Source organism: Pinus tabuliformis, chromosome 4_2 (assembly GCF_031772625.1).
Source record: "Pinus tabuliformis cultivar Carrire ecotype Pingquan chromosome 4_2, CPIR1, whole genome shotgun sequence".
Lineage (NCBI taxonomy): Eukaryota > Viridiplantae > Streptophyta > Pinopsida > Pinales > Pinaceae > Pinus > Pinus tabuliformis.
The window spans coordinates 61,823,173-61,831,242 of record NC_142304.1 but is presented as its reverse complement, the minus strand read 5'-3'; the positions used below and the strand labels follow the sequence as shown (position 1 = coordinate 61,831,242).

Genomic DNA, 8,070 nt, shown 5'->3' with positions numbered 1-8,070 from the left:
AGTTTAAACCACCCTTACCGAAAGCAATTGCTCTAGTTATGCAATTAGAAGCATAATCTCCTAAGTGTCACACACGCACCAAGGTTACCACTTGATGCTAGATGCAACAATTATCATAACAGTACTATGTGTCCATTTCAGAATAATGACTTCAAGGAGACATTACGAAAATCATTAACAGCAACACACTATAGTTATCATTTTCCAACTTCTTAAGCATGATCAAGGGAATACTCACATGCACATCGAGCGCTTAACTAGTCATCCCAAGACTTAGAGTCTTCTGCAAGATTCTAACACTCAAAGCTTGCTTTATCTAAGTCATCACCAGACTTAGCGATTTCTTTTTCCCATCTCCGTCTGTCCCTACAGCACGGTCTTTTTCCTTCTCTTTGCTTCCTTTTCCTGCGGAAGCATCTATGGTTGGGGAAGGTAATTAGAGTTTATTGACAACTGTATTAACACAGGTAGTCCATTTATGTATACTTATCACATGTAATTATACCATGAATAGGTCCTAGAAATGTTACCCACTGCACATGCCTCTACAATTTACTTCACACTGGGATGCAACATGCATAAGAAATCCATCATTCCCATAAATTCAACCATCCTTACATCGAGGTTCCAATGGTTTTTATCTCTCAACAAGTAATGATAAACACATACCATGCTAATGGATTTCACTTAATTAGAGGGTAATCATCATTAAAACTATTAGGACATAAGCATATACTATTCATCATGCATTCTCATGGTGAATAAAATTAAGAACTCTTCTCATGAACAACTAGACTATAGCACAGAGAGAGTAAAAATCTTCATACACACATTCCATGCATGTGACATCAATCAACCTTCACTTGTTTACGAATTGTAACAATCTTAGTCCAATTCAATTAATGCATATAAGTTTGATGGGTTAGTCATACAACACTAACCAATCCCAACTACCAATCGTCTTCATGCACCCATGACAAGACTGAACCAAAAGTTAGTTATGACAATCAAGTCTCGCTGCTTGACTCATTGCATGTTTTCAATATCTAAGGGGGTTCTTCTAATGGTTTTTTTTTTAAAAAACAATTTGTCATCCTATTCAAGGATGTTCCCCATAATTTATATTCATGCATGACTCATTAAGTTTTGTTCATGGTAACTTCAATTTTGTTTAACGAATGTATCATTGTTATTGCCATATTTGCAAGGTAAAAGTTGGTAGTTGATTGTCACTTTTCTCCCTGAGTGTTCAATATTGTTCATGAATGTAATGAGTACTCAATATTGTTCTTAGGTGCAACAAAAGTTTCATTGTCTTTTATCCTCATCAGGAATCCAACGTTATGAACGTAGTTATGCAACATCTTATTAACTACTTCTCAAAGAAGTTATAAACATGAATCACACCTGTCATGCCAAAAGTAGTGTACGGCATAAATGAATATGCGAATGATTAAACTCATACCCGAGTTAATGCCTACTAATGGCGTACTTCAATATCCTTTCCGCTTACCATTTCCCAAAGGCGCCAGTATTGCAACCTTTCATAAGATTATTAACGTTATAATGACCTTCTCATCCTTTAATATTCATTCACATCCCAGCCTGCATTTCCTCCATTTTACTTGTTGACTGCTAGCAGATTGTCGTTTTCTGTGTCAGTTTCCTAATTGATAAACAAGGAAATCAATTTAGCTGAATTTATTACTTCCTCAGGTATGCACTGTGTAATAAAAATATATATTATATTTTTTTTTACGGCTGGGTTTTGCTGCTCCAGAGGCCACAGTTTTGAAACCTCTGCTCTGATACCACATTGTCACGATCCCATCGTAATAACTTAATTTACAATTTACATCTTTTAAATTTTTTTTTTTATGATGGTATAGGTCTTAACCTTACGCACCATTATCGAACTTAGGGTAAATATATTACATGGTGATCTATCCTCACACTATACCCCACCTACCCCTCGTACACAAACCATAAACTCGCATGTATATATGTCAACCTCAACTTTGGTATTCCATGATTTTAAACGTTACCTTTGTAGCTTGGATATGCTGAGTTCAATGGCACCTACCGCTTGCATGTACCCGGCACTGTACAGGTGGGACGAATGCATTAACCCGATCCCACCTACCTGATGCCAGGTGGCGCTGGGCCATGTGATCATTCGGGTTCTGTGCCATGGTCTCCCGCTTGATTGAACGGATGAGATGCATTGCTCGCATCGGAGGGCTCCAAATGATCGAAGGGTTTGGCGGTCAATTGATATACCACCGAGAAACGCGTTATGGGTTCATTTGCAACACTTGGGAGTTCATGCTCGCTCCCAGCTCAGCGGCAGACCTCTGCAACATCTCAGGGTTTCAATTCAACCTCATAGGTATATATAATTGCATAACCATTTGCTTGTCTCAGATTCATTACCCGTAGCAAGGTTATGTGCTCATACAATTTCCTATTTCATTGATAGTTCATGGCATTTGTCTGACTGGTGTTCTATGGTGATGCGCAGGGGTTCACTATTGTGGCCTTCCACCACTGCGGAAGCTTTGTGGCCACCTCCAGCGCTTCACGGTATGTTGTCTCTGGATCACACTTGGTTTATTTATGACAGAGAGGGTTTATGCCAAATGGGGTTAATCCCCTTCCTCCGGACCGGAACAGGGTCTTATGGCATTTCTCTGCCTACGTCTCAGGTTTGGTATTCTTTCTACGAACCCCAGCTTTGATCTGCAGCCGGCCTTTCTATGCCAGGGTTGGCACTTGAAGGCTGCCGTGGGCTCGAACAGGGTTCTTCCGGCTTGTAAGCCGTTCACTGTGTGTGTCCACTTGTTGTTATGGTCCTCGGACCTGGGTTACGTCTTTTGACTTGTATAAATGAACAGACACTTTCTGTAAATTGAGGTTTATATGAATGTTTTGCTACATGTTTGAATAGACAGGCACGGTGCTGTCTGAAATTTCTTCATCTATCTTGCTTGGATTGAAGCTAGGCTCTCCAGACCCAAGTTGTTTAAGTTATTCGTTGTATATGTAAATCATTTTGGTTACAGTCTTAATAGACATTTTTACACTTCTGTATATGATTTTATTCCTCTCTGGACCATAGTCCAAGTATGTGCACTGTCGTAGTATTGTTAAATATACCACTCGTTCTTGGCTCCATCGTTCGAAATATTTGTTAATATACTGCTTGTCTTTGGCTCTGTCATCGCATGAACCTAAATCGTATTCTGTTGTTATGAATATATATTGTTTAATATGTAGTTTCTTAAAATAGTTTACGTCTCGTTTTCCTGTACATTATTACCCTACAGGGTTTGGTTGCCCAACCAACAAAGTTTGAATAAGTTACAGACTTGGAATGTGTGTTGAACCCTTATGTATTTGGTTATTACGCATATCGTATCCTCAGCGGTTATGCTTATCATGTATCTGTGTTGAAGCTAGCGACATGCTCTACTTTTCACAGTGCGGCCCTAAGGGTTACAACTCGCATTCGGTTGATGAATGCGGAGTCAAACCCTCTCCGCAATACAATAAATACTATCGTGGCTGGTTTTACCTTAATACAGTATTGTATATTCAGGGTTAGACAAAGTTATGTTCATGTTCCCGTATAACTTCTATATGGCTGTAAATGTGTCTTCTTTCCCAGAATCTGAAGACTCTGTTTACTCATTTCGTCTCTGTCTATTCGCGTGCTACTATGGTTTCTTTTACCACATTTAGTTTTGTTGAACATTTGTAATGTACCCCCGACTCATTGCCGAGGACATAAAGATGACCTAACCTCAGTCAAATAAGTTACAGGTAGGTAATTACATGCATGAATCTTTACGATAGCTACAGATATCTTGAATTCATTGCTTAATAATAAGAATACACAGATGGCTGTATTTTATCTAATAAGGAAAAGTGCAGACATTGAATTCTATCCATATGCTACCTTTACCTTTCTCTTAGGCCAGAATTCTGTAAGAAACGCATACCTGGTTAACCGGCTACCGCAATTCTTCTCCAAGAGTTCACCTGCAATCATTTTTGCTCTTATCCTCCCAACCTTGAGATCCACTTCACACTGGATTCTCCCCCCGAGCAGTCTTGCAGGCCTACAGCCCTCAACAAGACACATGCACTCCTGTGCTGGGTTATCTGGTCTCTACCAGACGTAACCTCTTCCTCAGGTTATCTGATCTCTACCAAACTTAACCTCTTTCTCTGTCTGCTCTCTCCTGGAATTCTTCTCTCTGTCTGTTCATCAACCTGTCCCTCCCCCTGTTAGGGTGCTCTCTGATCCATTTAACCAATGCCAAGAATCAGTTGTAACTGATATGTAATTTAAAATTACTTTTACGTAGGTTTGATTAACTGATTGGTAATTTAAAATTACTTTACGTGGGGTTAATCACAATAGGTATATTACAACATATATGTATAAGAAGTCAGTGCAAAGGTTGAAGGTAAATTGGATAGGCCTAAAACTCAGTACACCACTACTCCTAGGGATGCTAGAAGGGAGAAAAGAAGAAGAGGAAAAGAGGCAGTCGAAAGAAGTAGAAAAGAAAGCAGGCTTCTATGAACAAGAAGAAGAGACCACAATAGAGGCATGGGATGTCAGACAGACTACCAGTGCCATGAATAACATGGACATTGACTAAGTTGATGAGAGGATGAGAAACACTTTCATTAGGGGGGTGATGATGAGCCCCATCATTGGGTAATTATATGGGACTTAATTCACCTCCTAGCTTAGTCAAACCAACTATTCTCACAACTTATTGCATACCTTTGATTATATTTTGTTTATGAGATGAGGTAGAGTTGGATATTTTGCTTTGTGGTCTAATGCGCATTTAATGCATGATTAAAGGATAAAAGCAAGGAATTTTGGCAAAGGTCTTGTTCAAAACTCGAATGGGACAAGGGAGAGGAATTATAGGAGGTAAATCCTCCTCATTTACTACCCCTCCATTTGAATATTCCTCCATCAGCTTGGAGTGCAAACAACCAAATCATGAGGACTAGAAGGTAGTCGAGTAAGTGAAACACAAAGCACCAGTTTATCTCGAGTTTGGGAGCCAAGCCTCCCTAATTTTAAGGAATTTGTTGGATACTTCAATTGTATAAGTAGAGAGGCCTAGGACCTCAATAGGATTCAGAGTTTTGATTTTAAAACTCTACTCTATTTTCGAGCTGCAAGACTTGTGATAGTTTTTGTTGTAATCCATGGTTTTGATAATAAACATGAGTTTTGTTTTGAGCCAACACTGAGCTAACTCAGAGGGAAAAATCTCTTGGGTTAGGGCTCAACCCTAGCAGCGAAGGCTCCTTTCTGTTGTACATGTATGCTAGCATAGGTTCATGGTTTAATTGTTCATTTTCTTAAGTAGTTGCATTTCCATTACAACAGTGTAGAGTAGATTGGTTGTATTTTAGTTTGCTTTCATTTGTGCCTTCTTTAAATTAGCAGGTTATCAAGGAGAAAAAGATCACCTTAAGGTTGTCAGCAGGTGTCTCAGCCTCACCTTCTCCCTTCGTGACGATGACTTGAGGAAGAGACCCTTCAGCAATCCAGAAAACACAGATTCCTAGTTCTTGCATGAGCTTTGGAGTTTGTTGTCTTGATTCAGTACTTGGTGTTATCACTCCAAAATTTCTTCAAAGTTGTCAGAAAAATAAATGATAGACATAACCACAAACCACTTTTGGATATAAGGACCTAGCCTTCCAAATATCAGAGAGGGCTCTCTCTTTATGATTTAACATTGTTTTAGATAATTAATTTTAGGCTAGCTATGGTTGCACTTGGGTTTTGATTTAAATTTGGGTGGTGGGATCACTTACTTAGATGAAAAGGGTTGTCCTTTACCATTGGGCTAAGGGGTCAAATGTCAGACAAACAAGACTGGATTAAGCTCTAAAAGCAATGTCTAGAGGGAAAGATAGAGGAGTTACTACAGATCTCAAAGGCTTGATGGTGAAATGGTTTCCAATTGGACCTAGGGAGAAATTAATGGTTCCCTAGGCCGGATCATGAAGAGAAGTGAAAGAGGTCAACTAAGATGGGAGAGAAATTAAGGGTTCTCAAATCCAGGTATCAGAGGATAACATATAAATGACTAACTTTGCAAAACGGAGTGTACTTAAACAAATTCTAAGTTAAATTTCCAGTTAATTCATTCAAATTTAGAAAACAATTAAGTTTATGAAACACATAAGAAGGTAACAAAATCAGACAAAGAAGATACTTCACTGTACTAGCTCATCTCATGAAACCTATAGTGCAATATTTTTATTACTTGCTCCAGTCTATTTACTTGAAAGTTTGTACAATCACCCTTAGGTTTAAGATCAAAATAACTCTACAAATGTATAGTAATCCACAATATATACGTCAAATTATGAAGTATTTATACAAAAAAAAATTACAAAATATCTCAAACTGCATTGAGAACTAATCTAGGAAAAGGAAATATATTAATGCAAGAAGATAGGGACAACTATTGAACTGTTGTTTGTTGTCCCTGTTATTTAGGTTCTGTTGGCTTTTGGTCTCTGATCTTTTTCCCTTTAAGCTGCTTGGTTGTTTGGTCTTCACACTAGATGTCATACTTACTTTTGACCTTTCATCTTATACACTTTCATCGGCCTCCTCTGTTTGTCTTTCAACTATATTTATTTTACCATGAATGCTTTGTCACCTACTTTTACTTTTACTTATTACTGTAAATCTTACTCACTCTTTCCTATTTCTGTATTTTTAGTAAAAATGATTTGTACTAAAAGACACATGTAAAATACAAAATGTTTCTTGGAGAGTGGTTTGTAAGAGCCTTTTGTTGTGTTGGTGAAAATGATTTTATATGTGTTTTAACCATTACTGCCTCTATGTAAAGGGTTTCTTCCTGCTCTGTGATAATTGTCTTTTTCTTAGGGATAAAGTTTTTTGAATACATTTTCCTTGTGAATCTTGGAGTAAATAAGTTTTGGAACTAGTAACAAAACTATTTATCCAAGTTCCTGTTCTTCTAATTACCTGCAAAATACAATAATTCGTTAATAAAATCTAGGTCTGAGAGGAGGTGACCAAAGGATGTATTTGAATTGGGAATAACTATGGACAGAGTCTGGAAGGTGTTCGGGAGGTAACCCATGGTGAAATATGGTCGTGGAGGGTCAGGTTGGCATAAATGGCTAAGGCGGGTTTTTAGCGAAAAACAAGCGAAAACAACAAAAATGAGCGTCTTCGGTGTTTTAATGGGTAATGGATAAATTTGGAACAAAAATTCATATTATGAACAGTGATGGTTTCAGATTTTGGCAAGAAGGCGGTTTTAATGCTCATCACACTACTTTTGGCCATCGGGTAGTATTTTCTTGAGACCACGCGAGTTAGTGTGGAGCTGCCACGAATCCAAAATGGGCCCAAGAAAAACCACGAAACTCACGTGCTCTCAGGCCCTTAAAGCTCAGAAAAGAAATGAACGTGATATGGATGCGTGCCATTAGATCTAGGGGTGACATATCTAATGGCTATCATGCGGTCAAGATGCATGAAGGGCAGTCAGGGGGAGATTAGCGGGGCCAGGGGGATAATTACATTTAATTTGTAATTATTTAATGAATAAGTGGTGTAGGTTAAAAGTATAATGCGTGGGTTTATGGAGTGGGACCAAGGTTAACTGCGGCGGGGTTTTGTTAACCACACCAAGGGAGTGGGTTAAAAGGTTTTTATATAGAGAATTAGTGAATTTCCGCAGTTAATTTAAGTAAAGCGGGAGGGAGAGACAACTTAGAGTAAATGGTTTTATGGGGTAAAAAGGATTATTTTGGGAAATGTATCAATGGTGCAGTTTTGCTAAGTAATGCAGGGGGGACATAAAACTTAGGATATAAGGGTTTTATGGGTTTTTTTTGTGTGAAATAGGGAAATTAATAAGGGGAAAATGATTTTTTTCAAAGGGGAATGCGTTTCACACTAGGGAAAATGGGTTTCTGGGTAGGGGAATGAGTTTGGAGGGTAAATTTCTAGGGAAATGTGTGAAATCGAGAGGCAAG

The 8,070-nt window shown here is 38.3% G+C and overlaps 1 long non-coding RNA gene across 1 annotated transcript; it reads left to right on the top strand.

Moving 5' to 3' along the window:
• Positions 1–2,483: 2,483 nt before the first annotated feature.
• On the top strand, positions 2,484–3,090 carry LOC149168258 (uncharacterized). Its single transcript, XR_016259327.1, has 2 exons — positions 2,484–2,583; positions 2,706–3,090. It is a non-coding gene; the product is annotated as an uncharacterized LOC149168258 (long non-coding RNA).
• Positions 3,091–8,070: the final 4,980 nt, after the last annotated feature.